The sequence below is a fragment of the Limulus polyphemus genome, unplaced genomic scaffold (genome assembly GCF_000517525.1).
Source record: "Limulus polyphemus unplaced genomic scaffold, Limulus_polyphemus-2.1.2 Scaffold756, whole genome shotgun sequence".
Taxonomy (NCBI): domain Eukaryota; kingdom Metazoa; phylum Arthropoda; class Merostomata; order Xiphosura; family Limulidae; genus Limulus; species Limulus polyphemus.
The window spans coordinates 151,057-169,936 of NW_013666366.1; the positions used below are offsets into that span (position 1 = coordinate 151,057).

Here is an 18,880-nt window from a genome sequence, read left to right on the forward strand (position 1 = left end):
TACCAGTGCTCTATAGTTGTGCCTGTCGTCTGCTGACAATTGTCCAAGTATTTCCAGTGGTTGTCTCCTCAAGGTCGTTGCCAGGTACACTGCTTTCTGCTTCTCTATCCATTCATTCATTTCTGTCAGGAGCTCAAATTGTGCTCTATATGCTTCCCATGGCGCTTTCCCATCGAATTACTGTGGCTTCCTTCGTACTAGATCACCCCTATTGCTGACAGTCATGTCTGGAATGTGACTTCTGGCATGACTGAAGATGTCTGCATTAGGGTTATAGCTGCGGGGTCTGGAAGGGGTTTCCTGTTGTCTGGGGATGATTAGGTCCATGGCTAATATATCCTCCCTGTGTAAACGACAGTAAATCATCCTTTAATTTACTTAATTCACTTTGAAATTTACTAATCTTTTCCAATTGTTCTTCTTTTTTCCTTTCTTGTTCCAGTTGCCACTGGTGCTGGTTTTCTTGCCACTGCTGTAGTTTCTTTCTCCTCCAACCACTGATGTAGTCTCTCTTCTTGTTTATTTTCTTTCTCCTCCAACCACTGCCATAGTCTCTCGTTTTGCTTATTTTGTTGTTTGAGCTCCCACTGTTGCAGGTTTTCTTGCCACTGCTGTTGTTTCTCTTCTTGTTTCTTTTTTCGTTCTTTTTGTTTCTTTTCTTTTTCCTCCAACAACTGCTGTAATCTCTCTTCTTGTTTCTTTTCTCGTTCTTCTTGTTTCTTTTGCTGTTCTTGTATTGCTGCCATCAAATCTGCTAAGCTGTAGTTTGATTTGCCACTTCTTGTTTCCATCTTCTTTTTTTGACTTTTTCTATCCCACTTCTGACACCAATCTGTTACGTATCTGCTTGTTTGTTAATTTCAGGTAGAAATTCTTTCCGAGAAACTTCAGCGATACAAGTCCTTTCTTGATTAAACCAGTTTATTCTTTCTCGATACAAACGTTTAGCACAAAGTAATTTCATAATCAGTACGTTTCTCGTCACCTTAAACTTGACGACTTTTATAATACACGCTATAAATCACAGCGATTCACAATCTCGATAACTTCCTCTCGATGAGTACAAAACACGCACTTTATTATTTTTCGTTGGCTTTTTCTGCTAGGCTTATATACTAAAAAAGAAGGCGTCTGGAGCAAACTCGGTCTTCCCAGATAATTCATGATCATTCGAGAAATTCATCACGTGTTACCATAATAATTCTTGTCAACCTTTAGTTATAAACATCAAACTGCACACGAAAATAACAAAAAGATTTACAAATACAAAACTTTTCTTTTCAACAAAGCTTAAAAACTCAAAGAATATTAAGATAATATTTTTAACATGTAAATACTAAAAAAATCGTCTAACGTGATATCCGTGATACCTTTGTTAAATACATTTGGTTCTTTTGTAACTCTGAGATTTCACGTGATTATCGTTTTTCTGGAATAAATATCGATTTCTTATAAACTCCAGAAGCACTACATTTAATTTTTCTCTTACACTGAAGACGTGGCATTTCATTAATATTAGGGATGCACGGGTAGTAAAATTTGGTCGAATACCGGGTCCGGGTACCCGGTCACAAAGCTTCGGCCGGATGTCAACCGGGACCAAGTTCTCCCCCCCCCCCAAAAAAAACCCAACAACAACAACATACACAAAAATTAGAAACAAAAACAAATTTGACGTTTATTACATTTAACCGAATAATCACCAAGAGAAAATTCAAGTTTTACTATGAACTTTCAATGCCAGCCCCAACTTCTCAAACCCTAACCCCTATTAATGCTTGGAGACGGCTGGAATGGGTAATGCTGCAAAACTTTAATATAAATTTAACATAACAGCAAATGTACAACGTTTCAACAAGGTTTTGTCATCTTCAGGTCATCGAATCCTAACCCATATTGTTCTCAAAACCTTCACCTAACCCCAGAAATCCACTTCTCAAGCCATGCCTGTTATTAACTTCTGTTGTTCTCTGAATCCCCGACTTTCAGTGGGTGGTCAGTCTTTGTTTCTCGGAACACTCTTTTTTCTAACCAAACCAATTATTGATTGTAACTTTTAGTACCGCGTTAGCTGCCACAAAGGTTAGGGCTTAGATGCCTAATTTCGACACTCGGCCGTAGTCGAGTATTACCCGGGTGGGCCAATTTCCGGCCGGGTACCTGTGCATCCCTAATTAATATACTTTTATAAGACTGTAAAGGTTCCTGTGTAAAAACCTGAAAGTGTGACATTTCATGGAATTATAAACCATTTACAAACACATCTTTTGGTTCTTCTGTAACTATGGAAGTGCAACTTTTCACGCATACCATTTATGAAGTGTACCAGTTGTCTCTTCTGTAACAATGATGGCATGACATGTTTTATCCCGTTTTAATTCCTTTGGAAGTGTCGAAACTGATATTTCAGGTGACTTCTTGTCATACATACCTGTTGACTCTTGAGACATCTCCTGTGACTTCTTGTCATACAAACCTGTTGACCCTTTTGTAAGTCATGAGACATGACATTTCCTGTGACTTCTTGTCATACGTACCTACTGGCTCTTTCGTAAGTCAGGAGACATGACATTTCCTGTGACTTCTTGTCATACGTACCTACTGGCTCTTTCGTAAGTCAGGAGACATAACATTTCCTGTGACTTCTTGTCATACATACATGTTGACTCTTTTGTAAGTCAGGAGACATGACATTTCCTGTGACTTCTTGTCATACATATCTGTTGACTCTTTTGTAAGTCAGGAGACATGACATGTCCTGTGACTTCTTGTCATGCACACCTGTTGGCTCTTCCGTAAACCAGTAGGCATGACAGTTCATGTGTTATCCTCTGTCAAATACGTGTCAGTTCGTTTATAACCCTGGAACATGATTTTCTTGTGATATCTTTTGTAAACATGCATGTCAGTTCGTTTCTAACTCTGTGTATGTCATTTCATGTGATATTCTCTATCAACGATATGTGTCAATCAATTCTTCTGTATCTCCGGGTACCTTTTGCCCAGACACATCTACTGGTTCACCTTTAACTCCTGAAACGAAAATATATATATAATTTTTAAAACTTGACCCCGAGAGAATAAACAAACAGGCAGTATAAAGACAGGTAGACTGATGTACTCTCACAAATATTCATAATTTTAAATAATGGTTCTTTACGAAAAAAAAGTATTGTAGCTCTCGTAGATCGTAGATAATGTTACTGCAAATATGGTGGATCTTTCCCACGAAAAAAGTACTGTTGCTGTAGGCGATTAGAATCTAGATGGTATAGGAGTGACTTATGAATTTTTGTAAGTAGCTCAAAGACAGCTTGAAATGGATATGTGGGAAATAATTAAATAAAAAAATGTTTAAAATAAAGACTGATAAATAATGAAGCAACTTAAAGCATAAAAAAACACTATTAATTCTCCCTATTATATAGATATTATAAACTTAACCATCTTATAACACAGTATAGGAAAATATAAGTACTCATATGACTATTATGCATTTGTTAAAAGTTCTAATTAAACAGGATGCATATAACTTTGCACAAAATTAATTCTAACCTAGAGAATGTTGCATTCATTCATTGGCTTGGCCCCAAAACGTCTATTTTTTATACCTGGTTATCTTATTGAAAGGTTTGCGAGGCTAATGCTGAGAGTAGTTACCTCAGAGGTTCAGATGCACGTGCTGATTGGCTGTCTCATAGGGAGGAGAGGAGGCAGAGACAATGATATTGTAGTGCTACGCACCAGAGAAGATTATGTTCATGAAGTGGACACCAGAGGGTGCTACAGTCTTAGGGCGCTACCGACGAGACCTTTTGCACAGTAGTAGAGCTCGTTGGGTTAGCTGTGAATGTAACACCAAAACTTAAATACCTTAATGTAACGTTAATGACTGATATAGTGGTTTAACTGACAGTTTGTTACATTTTTAGCTGATCCAATGAGCTCTAGTACTGGGCTAAAGGTCTTGTCGGTAGTGGCATGCTCCGCAAAGAGCAGTCCAGATGCTGTTACGTAGTAAAGGGTCAGTAAAGAAAGATTTGTAAAGAAATATTATCAGTCTTATTGCAATGCATTTGGACGTTTCCGTAACTCCAGAAAGTCATCATACGTTTAGAGTAGATTGAACATAAGTTTTTGCGACTCTCTAACTTAAAGTGTGGTTAACTACCTTAACAAAGAACTGATTGTTTGTCAAGTAGTGGTCATTGATATGCATGTGATTAATGAAAAAAGGTCAAAGCATTGCTCACAGAGTTTTACTCTTTGGTGCCACTTCTTGGAGAGTTTTTTGTTCTAGATTTTATATATATGTGTGTGTGTGTAAGTGTGTAAGGGTGAAATTGTGCCGGTACTCACCATTACTGAGTATCAGAACATATTTTTTAAGGCAGTACTAGTACCGGGACTTATTTGAACTGCTTTGTCATGTATATGTTTACATGTATATATTTTTTCTTTTTGAAAAACAGGTCCACTTCTACCCATCTGAGTACCTCTACTTTTTTTTGAGACTTTTACCCCCGAATGTACAGACACATTTAAGTCATGGGTTAAGAGTGTACACTTTTTTTGTGAATGTTTTCAAAATGTACAATCATATGATCATCATTTCCGTAGAAATCATTTTGGTGGGCGTCCTATTTCTTTTGTTTATGGAAATGTGTTATATTAATACATTAATTTGACTGAACGTTTAGATACTCCCCAATTGGTTGCTTCTTACTTTTAAAGACTTTGTTCTTAAAAGCTTCAAAATTAGAATGTATGCACATTGTTTGTGATAATTTGTAGATAAGGTCGTATTTTTCTAGCTTGGAAGTTTGGTTAATAGGTGTTTTTGTATGCTTGTTAAGTATGTGAATTTTATATAAGAAAATCACAGAACACTGTTTGTAACCCAATTAATATATATTTCTATAAAGTGGAAGTGAAAGATAAAGCATCAAATGTTACTGAAATATTGTTTCAAGATCTATGTGATGAAAATATCCGTTTTGAAATGTAAAATAGTCGATAATCGATTATCGTGTGTGAAATTGTACATCAGTGAACTAATTGCTATAATGTACACAAACTGATTTTGAAAATTTAAAATATACAAATATTTATCACATATGTTTAAAAGCGACATGATTTTAATCTCGTACATATCATTACAAACTAGTATAAAAAAAATAAAAATCTTATAACCAGAGCGCTTTCGAAAGGTGGACCTTTCTTCTTTGGGGTAAACTGACCCTACTTCTTTTTCTGACATCATGTTTACAAACTATTATATAAGCATGTGTACAAAACTTTTTAATTCCAGACATTTACTTTCTATTGTTGCGTCAGCGAAGTCACATGACTAGTGTCACGCCACGTTTCTAGAACTATCCTGTACCTTGGCGAATGCTCTAGCATTTACTAGATATAGGGTAGTCTGGTATATAAAAGAGGGTGACAACGTGACGGAATAATAATGTGTGTGTAGGTAATGAGTAACTGAACTGCAGTCAGAGAGAGAGACGTATTGTTGAAGTAGAGCTCGTGAGACGTGAACTATAGTTTGTTATAGCGCGACTGTTGAAGTTGAGTGTATCGTAAAGTTATATTCAGAAAGAATAAACCAGTTTTATTAAGTAAGGACTTGTGTCGCTAAAGTTTCGTCGGAACGAAGTTACGGAAAATCAATTTAACAAACGGAGACGTAACACTATGTTAAATATTGTACCAGTTTGGCCACGAGACTCCGTTTTGTGATAAACCTTTAGACTGTCAGTGAACTTGAATCTAGATTATGTCAGCATTGTGCAGTCAGATAGATGAGAACATGGCCTCAGACAGAAGTTCTTTCTCAATGTCTATCTGATATTTTTGTAGAAATCATTCAGCATTATGCTTATAGTTCTAACCCATCAAGAAACAAGATTTGTGAAAAATGTCTACAGAAAGGTAAGAATAGTAACTGTTAAACATATTTATTTAAATATATTCTTTAGATTTAGACTTTAGTTGAACAAATACATACATTAACTTATAAAGCTAAATATGGGGTTTAAATGAGCGTCCTTTTCAGGGTGAATAGATGTTATACAATATATTAATTATAGAAAATGAAAAACTATGGAAAAAATGAATTAACGATATTATTAGGAGTTTTAAATATAAAATGTCGGAAAATGTAAAACGAATGTCAGCAAGTTAAGTATAGAAGATAAAACTATAGAACTAATGAATTAGTGAAGTGTTTTATACAAAAAGTGATGGATAATTGTAAGAGTATGTAAAGTAAATTACTGGCTATAATATTTGCTTCGTTCGAATAATGGATAAATTAAGATAGTATGTGTGATAAAACTGACATATGTAATAATGTTATAATAGTCGTCTTGTTGAAATGATGGTTTTACTTGTAAAAGAGAAACAGCAGGTGTGTTAAAATCCTACAGAATTATTGAAACATTGCCCTTAGTTACATTGTCCGCCTAAAGTAACGCCATCCTAAGTAAGACCTTGTAATAAAAACACTGTCCACCCATAAAAGCACTGCCAGCCTTTGTAAAACACGTGTAATATTTAAGTGAAAACTATAAAGTAACTCATTTACTCTTATATAACAAATAAAGATTATAGTTATGTTGGTAGGGGAATAGCATAAGAATATATTTAACCCATAAAGCCGAAGTTGTGAAACAAGTGTATAAAGTGAAACAGTAAGATTGCATGTTAACTTATTGTATGATATTTAGAGATGTTATCACGAAAAAGCAGTCCTTTTCTGACAGATATTTGTAAAAAAGTATGCTATGCAAATAATGTAGAATACTATTGATTAATCGATCATTCTACGAATTATGGTAACATTGTTCTTAATAGCACCATCCTCTAGTGGTTCACTTGCGAACTATTTGGGCGATCATCATACCAACGCACCCTTTGGTGCCATTTTGTGTAACTCTGGTATCATCCCTCCCCTAAGACACTAGCACCTTCTGGTGCCACTTCATGAACGTAATCGTCTCTGGTGCGTGGCACTATAACGTCACCGTCTCTAAAACCTCCTCCTGAAGCAGCCAATAAGCGCGTGCGTCTGAACGCCTGGGATAATTACTCTTAAGACATTTCAAGAGTTTTGGTTATATTAAGTAAAAAAGTCGGTAACCTAGATTCGATTACCTAATGATTCGGGTAAGTGAAATTATGGGCATTCCTGGTAGAGACTAGGATTGTAATATAATTTCCAAGTATGTTAGTTTTTTGTTACAATCGCTTGAGAGTTTTTGCATTGGGAACTTAAATGGTTAGAAGTGGTGTGATGTGTTTGTTTAGTGAAGTTATGACTTGAAAAGCTTTTTTGTGTGTTTCTGTTGTGAAATAATTTCAGACTTAATTTTCCTGTCATCCAGTAGAGGGCACTACAGTTAACTGACCTGTTAATCAAGAATAGCCTGACTAGAAGTCACGAGCTATACTCATGTTTTGAATTTCGCGGAAAGCTACGCAAAGGCTATCTGCGCTAGCCGTCCCTAATTTAGCAGTAAAAGACTAGAGGGAAGGTAGCTAGTCATCACCACCCACTCCCAACTCTTGGTCTACTCTTTTAACAACGAATAGTAGGATTAATCGTCACATTATAACGCTCCCATGGCTGAAAGGGCGAGCATGTTTGGTGGGACAGGGATTTGAACTCGCGACCCTCAGATTGCGAGTCAAGCGCCCTAACCACCCGGTCATGTGCAGTGACAGAGCTATTCTGAAACAACCAACATGTGTCAGTCTCTTTCGTTTGCTGTTGACTCGAACTTATTCACAGTTCGCATTGCATTTCTTACGAACCAGCTCTTTTGTGACTTTGATAACTTTTCTGTAGTCTTGAATGTATCTTAGAATACAACAATGTAAATAGAAATAAAAGTTTTATGTTTGAAGAACAAGTTTCAAAACTTTCTTCAGAAAAATCAACCACAAACACAAACTATCTTTCCAGCTGATAATCAGATAATGTTATCAGTTTTGAAACTCATATCCAAATTAAAACAGAGTCACGATGTCAATCGCGAACATGAAAGTGTTTTGACCAGTTGATCTTAGTAGACAAGCTACTAAATAATCCTATGGAATAAGAATTATTTGTTACCAAAAATACTTAACAGGCACTTTAACGCTGTTAAATCCTGTGTTTCTTGATTTTTAAAAATACTGCGAGATAATTTTTGAATATAATTTAATGCCACTTTTAATATAACAAGTAAAACTTTTTCTAAAGAAAAGACGAGTTGTAACCAAGGTTACAAATATATTCGGCCATAGGTGCACAAACGCTACCAGCGGTAGCCATTCCTAATTTTGTAACTAATAGACTATAAGGTAGATGGCTAGTCTAAAACACCAATCACCATAGTAAGATATGAAAACACTCTTATAACGCACTCACGACCTTAAATTGTGGAGTGATTTTGCTGCAATGGAAAGCAAACCATGGAGCTTCTTCGGATTCGAGTATCATATATGTGATTATATCTTGCAAAGTCTGGAAAGGCAAATAGCCCTAGCCCTTTAGCAAACGACATTATTTCCAACAAACATACCTGAAATACACAGGAGTAACTATATTCTTCAGCCAGAGCCCACTTTTACAAGTCCCACCCCTAAGCACGTTTATATTGACGGATTTCATAGCATGCACCACTTCTGTAAGATACAAAAGTATACCTGCGACCAAAATGATAACCATTGAATAAGGATTTCAAAATAGAAGATTTTAGTTTATGATATTCCAATTTGAGGCGCTTCGTTCAAATTCTTTATATCTATGTATACGATATCAATATAAAAACTACATTCAAACAGTAATACAATAGGATACATACCTCCTCCTGTGTGATCTTCAGCATTAAGTAGCAAATTATTGTTGTAAGTTGATAAATATTATCATAAACGTGTATATTAATTTCTTTTCTTTTATGAAATGTCACTACAAGCTTCATTGTAAATGAGTAGCAAACTAAGTATCTATATGACGTAATTTACCATCATAATATAAACTCAGTGTATGGGAAAGAATCTAGTAAGGGACGGATGGCATGTTCTATAGAGTTCACACGCCACTCAGATGGATCAGGTTAGACGGATGGCATGTTCTATAGAGTTCACACGCCACTCAGATGGATCAGGTTAGACGGATGGCATGTTCTATAGAGTTCACACGCCACTCAGATGGATCAGGTTAGACAGATGGCATGTTTCATAGAGTTCACACGCCACTCAGATGGATCAGGTTAGTAAGTTAGTAATTATCTATAAATACTGGATGACATTTTAACCAGTGGATCGGAAAACAAGGGTTACAATACTCATTCAGTCATTCATCTTTCAACCACATGACCACCCTAGCTTATGAAATAAATCAAGCGGCCATCACAGAATGTAGTGATTTCATTATGATGTCAATTACCACCTTATATGTCAGTAAGCATGGGCCAAAACACCCTTTAAGCTGGGCTTTCGAGCCCCAAACTATTATGATCCACCTTACAATTTGCTCATATGCTAGGCAAAATGTTTACAAGCATCAATCATCTTAACTGTGTGATAATCAAATGGATATCAAACAATACATAAATTGTATTGTGAACATCACTTGATAGAAAGGATCGCCACTTTCTTTGAGTCAGTGATCCTACACTAAGTAACTGTCTTAGTTAGTGATAATTAATACTAATCCCACCCATATTGATAAGGAGGCCACTGTTGGTGACTCTGTTCATGGTCAGAGTTGTCTTTCACTTCTAAATCAAAGATTTCCTCATCTGATTTGTCACTGACAGCCAGAAAACTACTTTCAGCTCTTTTCTCGTTGGTGGGTGAGTCGATATGAGTTGAGATGACATTCTCATCTTCCTCTGATTCATTAATTTCAACCTCAGAATCCTGGTCAAACAAGTACACAAATGGTTCATCTATAATGTATGGACACAGCCTATTATGGTATCTCAAGGATTACCAGAACAGTAGAAAAGTTATACCTACTAATAATTGAAGGTTTTCAGATCTCGGGTTTGGGTATATATTTCTCAACGTGTTGAAACAAGCGAGTCACAAACGAAGAGACAAAACAACAATGCACTACAATACGTATACAGTTCACAGTAGGACAAGTGATCTTGTGTTTTATGTGTTAGTAAAGGATGTGGGATTAGCAAGAACAATGAATACCTTAACAGACCCTAGTGTGGGTTCTTCCCCTTGTAACATAAGCTAGAATATGAACAAGAAACAATAACTCAGACTGTCTTCAAGTTAAAACATAAACTATAAAGTCAACTCTTATTTTAACTTCTGTGAACTCCAAGTTTTATCTGGATTTCAGTAGAACAATTACAAGTCATACTTAAAATATAAACCTATGCTCTACTGACGTGTAAACCAACTTACACAAGGTTTGCTAATGGCAAACATAAACAACTTAATTAAACTACACAGAAAGCCAAATAACACCCACACAAATATAAATGAAAGTTAACTCTAGTGTTGTGAGAGAACTTGGGTAGTTATTGGAGAGTAAACAACAGAAAAATACATTAACCTGTTATCAGGATTCGAAAGTGAGAACCTTAGGAATTTTTGTGAAGAAGTTAAAGTTGTCAAAACACTGCAAAATGTTGTTTAGATCTTTTATCAACATATCTGATAAAATCTATGTAAACTCCGCGTGAAGAGCTTTTAAAATATTAATCTAAAAAATCTGTGTGATTCTGCAAAGTTTTTTATAATCATCGAGAAAACATTCTGCCCTCCTAGGCCCCAACACTGTCTTAAATATGTCACTAAACCCTCAAATTCCGGTCAAAAGTAAACTGATTGGTGCCAACGTGTAGTGAAGATCAAGGGCGAGTCCATTAACAACTATTATCTGATGTGCCAAAAGAATAACTTAGCTCACCATTTAAAAACCACATTATTATTCCTGCAAGAGAATCAGACAAACAAGTTTTTTTAAATTTCCTTTTAACCTAGTTTGCTCCTTAAGGAAAGTGAATGTTAGCAAGTCACTTGAGTACCAATTTGTTCCATCAGGGGAACTATGTAAAACTACATAATTTTAAAAATTATACTTTTTAACTAAAGGGGTGAAAATCATTTAGTACATCCCGGTACTACAATATTTATTTCCAAACTGACCCAACTCTCCCTAACTATAAAACAAAAGTCAGATCAAATTTAACTCATAAGCACTCAATAGATCATAATAAATCACTCTTCCTCCATAAATCACCTGACAACCTTTAGGAGAGGGTGGTCTAACAAACAGTGCTTTCAAGTTAAACTGACATGTGAAAAACACCTTTTAATAAAGAGAACATTTAAACAAAAGTACGTTTTAATTAGCTTTATTTATTGTTTCATTTGATATTTATATATTTATGACTTCACATTTTATCTCTTCAACAGCATAATGCATTTTTCACTTATACCATCTGCAGTCTTGAATGAATGCTATGACGTCTTAAAAAAAATTAGCCTTACATCTTTGCTAAGAGATGGCGCAACCATACATTGCCAAGGGAGCTCAGCTTGATCTTTTAAGACAAAGTCGAAACTAGAAATAATGCTAGTCATATTAGTAAATATTGGAGTCTTCTTAAATGTATCATAAATTGCACTCAGGCTAAATACGCGAATGTGAATCTGATGAGAACTATATAATTTACGAATGCGTGCAAAATCTTGATTCTACGCTGTGTTTCCATCATTCACAGACAGTCAAGATAGAGAAAACACCGTAATAGTGTGAGTAGTTATCGGGCCTGTTCAGACACTGTGCACTGATTGGCTGCCTCAGGGAAGGGGAGGGGGTAGATATGATGACGTCATAGTTCCACGAAGTGGAACCAGACGGTGCGTCACTAGAGACACGTTGTTAGGCCGCCATGACACTTGACTGCAGAAGTTGTCTACTGCCAGAGAGAGCGTTGCTAGGAGATTTCAAGTGACATCATAGTTCCAGTGTTACTGAACAGAGAACGTGTTGCTAGGAGTCATAGTTCCACGATGCAGCACCAGAGGGCGCGTTGGTATGATGAGCGCGCAAATAGTTCGCGAGTGAACCACCAGAGGGTGATATAGATCAAAATAACATCAGCTTTATAGTAACAATCAGTCTTAAAATGAATGATTTAGGCTAACTTACATAACATTTTTTTTTTACAATAATCAAAATTACAGTTTCTCTTTATAAGTAAACGATTAACTCTGCTATTTTAATCTCTAGTTCTTATCAGCATTATAGTTTTTGCTTAGATATTTAATTGCGTATGTTTTACTGAAGTGGATAGTGTTACTGAGGGATGTGTTTGTATAGTCAGATGGTCTATAGGCAGATGATACTACTAAGTTAACATAGTTTGTAGGATCATCGATTTATCAATGGTATTTTACCTTATTTGTCTCACTTACTTTTTACAAATATTGAAAGAGACGGATTTTTCGTGATAACATCTCTAAATATCATGCAAGTAATTTAACATACAATCTTACTGTTTCCCTAAGTTGACTTTATGGATTAAATATAAATATATATAAATATATCTACCGATATAGCTGATATTTAATGTGTAAATGTTTTTGACAAAATATTTCATTTTACACATGTTGACAGTTACTTCATAGTTTCACTTATGTATGTTTTAACAGTGCTTATATGGGCAGATGTTGTTATAATTACAAGGTCTTACTAAGATTCTATAGACAGATTGTCTTATTGTGTGTATTTTGCGTGTTTCACAAAGGCGGATGGTGTTTCTATAAGTGGACAGTGCCATTATACTTCCGTAGGATTGCATACAGATTTCAACTTTTCTCAAGTTAAGTTCATATTTTCTTTTATATATTTAACTGTATTACATGTGTTTCTGTAGGAGGATAGTGTTAGTAACACATTTAACGTACTGCTTAAAGGTTTTTTTTATCACATTTAATATATCATTTTAATAAATATTGAACAAGACAATTAGCATAGCTAATCAGCGGGCAGTGTCTGAACAGCCCGATAATTACTAGAGTGCGTGATTATGTGTACATATATTGTAACATGCGCACTATAAGTGAAATTATAGGAACTAAGATAACAGTATACCTGTGAGGATATCCAAGTAATGAATCAACGTATTCTAACCATTATCAGTAAGAGCAGTGTATTAAATTATTTGTATTCATTACTCGGATAATTTTTATTTCCTTTCTATGTACGCAGCTTGCTACAACTATAAGTTATTGATACCTTCAGAACTGAAGTACAAAACATTTTCTTTTTTTCCTCACTGGCGTTTAAAGAGAAGAACTCTTTTATAATATATATATAAATGTTGAAGCCAGTTCACATCCTCAAAGCAGAACCATAAAGAAGAAAAATAAAACATGTATATAGAAAACGTGTAGTATTAAGAATACGAAACTTGCACTGGTTATACAAGATTGTAACCAAACAGCAACTTCCGTTACCACATGCATAAAAAAAAAAAGTTCGACGAGACATAAATGTGAAAGTCATAAAATTTTGAAAAGTTCCAAAGATGTAGGAAAAGTGTTCTTAGCAAATTATCAATTACCTTTTTAACCTAGGAAATGGACCTAAGAATAATTCCCTAAGTAATTACCATACTAAAGAGTGTTGTCAGTGATATAAATAGATGTATTTTTATCGTCTTTATATCAGTCCATAGCCCCATATAGTGTTAAAAGTACTACACGTATGTTGTATATCATCATCTATTAATTGTCAGTTCTGTTTAATGTTGTTACTACGATTTTGCTTTATTCTTTCATCTTTTTGTCAGTTATCAGTTCTACTCAGTGTTACTGATGCTACACTAATTCTTTATGTATAGATCCTTATTTTTTTACAGTTTTGACCTTTACCTCTACTGGCATTATAATCCACATTTCCGTGTCAGTACTAAGCCTCCCATTAAAGCACGAGCATTGCGTTTTTGCTATCTCATCTTATTCTCATCAGCACCTCCACCTACTGTTCAAACTTTGCTGTACTTTCTTCATTCTCAACTTGCTTTCTAAAGGTAAATAAAATAACAGTTTAAAAAATAAAATATATGTAAAAATATTATTAGTTTTGCGGCTAACATAATCAGTTCTTTTAATTGATATATTTCATACCTTGGTGTTGGTCAGTGGTTAAAGAGATGGTGGACTGTGGTGGCAGCCCTCAGCTAAAAATATTGCTAAGGGGAGCCACTTCCCTTCTTATACAGAACAAGAGGTTGGGAGAAGCTGAAACAGTATTATAAAATAATTAAAAGTTTGTGGAGGAACTACAATGAAGAGCATAGGATTGATTATACCTGAAAAGCGGTTTTCATCGGACAAGATTGAAACTGTGTCTTACGATCCACAATTTAATGGATTTGGAAACGATGGGTGTGGCATCCTTTTATCTTGTCACGCAGAGTCGTCCAAGTTAGAATGTGTCTGGTTGTCTTCAAACTCATGGTGACTTTTATCTTCTATAATATACACCTATATTTAATATGGTGCTTTACTAGATAGTTGTTTTCTTATAGTTTGCTAAAAGGAATGACCTAGTACACTGCACCATCACCCCTCTCCCTAGCTCCTGGTGTTGGTGTTGAATATCAGTTCCAGCTCGCTGCTTCTAGAGTCAAGCATATTAAATATATTATGCAGACAACAAAGTTTGTGAGAAATGAAACTAATTGATATCAATATATACATTTTTTAAACATCAATAACTTATATTACTATATTTAAACTTCCTGGTTTCCTGTCACAACGTTCATGAAAACGTAGTTAGAGCACTGATCTTACAATACTTTGTAGTATTAAAGAATTTTTACAGAAATCATGTGCTGAGAGTGTCCTCTAGCGGCAAATATTCTATGCAACTAGACTGTAAGGTTTTCTATGAGGATTTTTTACAGACGAAGAGTAACTATTTAGTATTGGAAATGACGTAAAGTCTATCTGCAACTTGGGCAGTAGAAAACGGTATTTAATATTTATCATTGAAACTCATGGGACAGAACCCACTACAGTTCATGTATTATGCAGAGTGGTCCATAAGTTAGTTGCTCTAGAGCAATATAATATTTTCAAACCTCCAATCGTTTCAGATCAAGGTATCTTGGTTCTTCAAATAAGTGTTAGGGGCAATCTGATTGGATGTTTTGAACATGCCACGTGCTCCAATCGATTAAGATATAAAGTTTTTATAACTAAAATTGGAATTGCGGTCGGAAAGAGACTAAAATTGTCTTGTGTTTGTTCATAAAAAACTAACTAAGCTTGAAATCTCAAACTGTTAAGAAATAACCTTGACGCTTCCCAAGAAGTGTAATTCTCCCTTCTTCCATAAGGGGGCTATAGAAATATTTTAGTCCATTTTTTTTTCCTGAACGAAGTCTGTTTGTGTACATTTGTATTTATAGATTGATATCTTTAATATTAGAAAATATTCGTGTTTTTCGTACAAGTACGTTTACGAGTTATTCTCTTAGACATTCGTTTGTTCATAGTTACTAAATTACAACAAATTACTTTTTCATAAAATCTAAAAATTAGGGTAATTGTATACCCAATGAGTTAAGATCTCAAGTTTTTTTGCACACGTGCATTGACACATACATTCACAAAAACAGGTTAATTTTAATTCTAATGCAAATGGCAGTTTTAAACTGGGGAGAATGTCAGCTGAAGCACCTACGTTGTCAAAATATTTTACTTTTAGTTTAATTTCTCGAAGGAACTTACTAATACAAGTTAACTCTGATAGTTGGTATGTGTGTATGGGGGGTCAACAACTCAGATATTTCACCTGTTAGGATACATTCTACTATTCCCATTGTAATTTCAACTGATTTTTCTTTGTCTGTCCTGTACATGTGGCGTTTCGGTGTAATTGTTTGAAATATCTGACTACAAAATATCACAGGTATTCTGTGAAAGTTTTAGACAATCGATAAAAACGAACAACACGTTTTGTGTAGATTTATAAAAAGTCAGGTTATACTGAAAATTCGGATGATTAGGGCTAAAACTGCAAGTGACAGTATTGAACGTCACTCAGTAACTGATTGAACAGATTAGGGAACAGAGTGTAATCATCAGGGTCACATAGAATACAGACTGACAGCATGATGCACTATTTCAATGTTGAATCTTTTGTTTACTTGTTGTTAAGGACAAAACTACAATATGGGCTATCTATGCCCTGCTCCACGTGGGCATCGAAACCCGGTTTTTAGCGTTATAAGCCCCAGATTTACTGCTCAGCTACTGGGGTGGGGGTTGAAATGAGATTTATCTTGGTTATCCCAATCATACAGAAGATATTTATACTAAGCCAGCATTGATATAATATTACGGTTTGAAGGAAACATTGATGTATTTTGTGCCAACACAATTTTACAAAATATTTACGAAGTGAAAGTCACTGGAACTTGTATTACTGTTCAAGCCATTTATTGAACACAATTATTTCATGTTATATAACTTAAGAAGGTTCTATTACGTGTATAACTCGTAGAAATAGTTAATTTAACAGATATGTGGTACTTTTCGTCAATCAGTATTCATAACCTGCGTATAACAATTGCTGTACATACAAACTCTGGTTGTATCTGAAATTCAACCAGTGACGCTTAGATTGTGTGGACTTTGGCTGTGTATAGTCTTCGCGTGTATAGAGGAGATGAAAAACAACATTTGAAGTGCTTAAGCAGTATTCCAATAAAGTATTCTGGTCACCGTTATAAGTTTGATGGGTCACACACGATGATGAAGTTACGTGTGGTGACAACTCCAAAACCATACACACGAGTCCTGTTCCATTTACTTATCACTAAAACGAACTGTTCCAAAAGTTTTCATATATCAATCATTTGTAAAATAAAATTCACGCGAGTGATCTAATGTTTAGAACAGAGAAATGTTTTGATGATCAACACAATGGAAAGTGAAGTTCTCGCTCGTAAAAAAGAAAAAAGGACATATTTTTGTTTCTGATACAAATACAGAATAAATAAAATATTTTTGTAAAACTGAATCAAATCGTTTAATGCCAGTTATTTTCTCGTATGGTAAGATTATTTGAAGTGTTCAAGATGTGGATCTGCTTTTATTTTTAAATTTTCTTGCGACTATCGTATTCAATCCTACAATGGGTTTACTATGGATGTATATTTATTAGTAGTACTCGCTGGAGTACCTGCCCATTAAACGGGTGAAATAAAAACTCGTTTGTAACATAGGATAGGAAATTGTGCTTCTATTTTTTTCTTCTTAACATAATCATTAAAATTGCAATAAAAATACATAAAGGTACCAATACTGAATATAAAGACGTACTGTTTTCAAGAATTCTATCAATATGAAATTAGATTTGGATACAAACGACAGGATATCAATGATAATATAAATACAATATTGACAACCTTATGACGTTAATATCTAAAACTTGAGCAGTTTTAATACAAAATGAGGATTTATATTGCATAAGCTGATAAAGTATGTCTGCACAGTAGGCATTTCCGTGTTGTAAAGATTAAAATATTTTGTTTGGTTGACAGCTTATGTAATATCGTGTAATAATTATAAAATAACAATTCATATATATATATATATTTATTTAGCACATTAGAAGGCAAATATTATCATGTTATGTAAGTTAAAAACAACTAAAATATGCAAAACTGCAGCATGTACATGCAGACAATATGAAAAATAAAAACTACTTTCGACATATTCGTATGGAAAACTAAACGAACAGATTTACACTTTAAATAGTTTAATACTTTCACACGCAAACACACATACATATAAACAAAACCGTCCCATAGTTTGTTAACGGGAAAATAATAATTTTAGAATTTTACAAACCTTTTGGTGGCCTTTTTTGTTGTTCTGCAGAAAAACGTGAATAAAAGTTGATTTGTTGTTTTCTCCCTCTCCCTCACTTTTATACTTATAGTTTTATTTCTTTTTGAGATGAAAATAACAGTTTCTATCTGGACCCGAATAATGATAAGTTACGTGAACATTTGCAAAACCAATTTCCCAAGGTCAGTTTTTAGACTGTTCCGACGCTTAAGTCTTTATCCACTTATTTTTCTAATTTACTGCAGGATAATCTTATGTCCGAACTGAAAGTGTGGAAGATTATTTTTTCTGTTACTTCAACATGAACACTAAGTTCTGTTTTAGCCGCTGTACTTGAGATCAGCTGAACTACTGCGCCCCAACATTAGTTATATCGTGCGAGTTGAACAACTGTTATTATTGTTACTTCTGATAACTGATTCAACCTTCATTATCAACTTTGATTATGGTGTTTCAGTCTATACAACTCAGCCTGGACGTTGGTTGAGTTTACACTATGCTTCGTTTCCAACATGTAACAAATTCGCAATAAATCAGGCCGTATTTTTCTTACTGGAGGCTGGTCGATTGTGTTCAAAATTAAATATTCGCAACTATTACTATTCATTTTTTAGACGTAAAACAAAGTTGGGGATCAAAAGGGAACAATAAATATGCCATTTTCACCTTCTAAGCGTTTTACTCCTAAGGAAGATTATATCGCAAAGCAAAAACGGGACGAGGCAGTAGCGACGGCTATTACAAAGAAAACGCATGCGTATTGAAACCGCGCTTTGCACTATGGGATTGTATTACCGGCGCTTCTGAGTCCACGACAGTATTTGGAGTTTATACATATATAACAAAAATATGATATTTATGCATTTCAGAAAAACAACAACAACACTCTAAATCATTATAATATGAAGATTAAACAGAAAAAAAAATTCCTGTCAGATTGTATTTAAAAGTATAATTTTATTGAATCAGCCGATGCAGTAAGCAT

At 34.6% G+C, this 18,880-nt stretch overlaps 1 long non-coding RNA gene across 1 annotated transcript; it reads right to left on the reverse strand.

Annotated features, from left to right (window-relative positions):
* Positions 1-13,901: 13,901 nt before the first annotated feature.
* LOC111085978 lies at positions 13,902-18,567 on the reverse strand. The gene is made up of 3 exons (XR_002610750.1): positions 17,896-18,567; positions 14,343-14,653; positions 13,902-14,054 (listed from the first exon to the last, which is right to left on the reverse strand). It is a non-coding gene; the product is annotated as an uncharacterized LOC111085978 (long non-coding RNA).
* Positions 18,568-18,880: the final 313 nt, after the last annotated feature.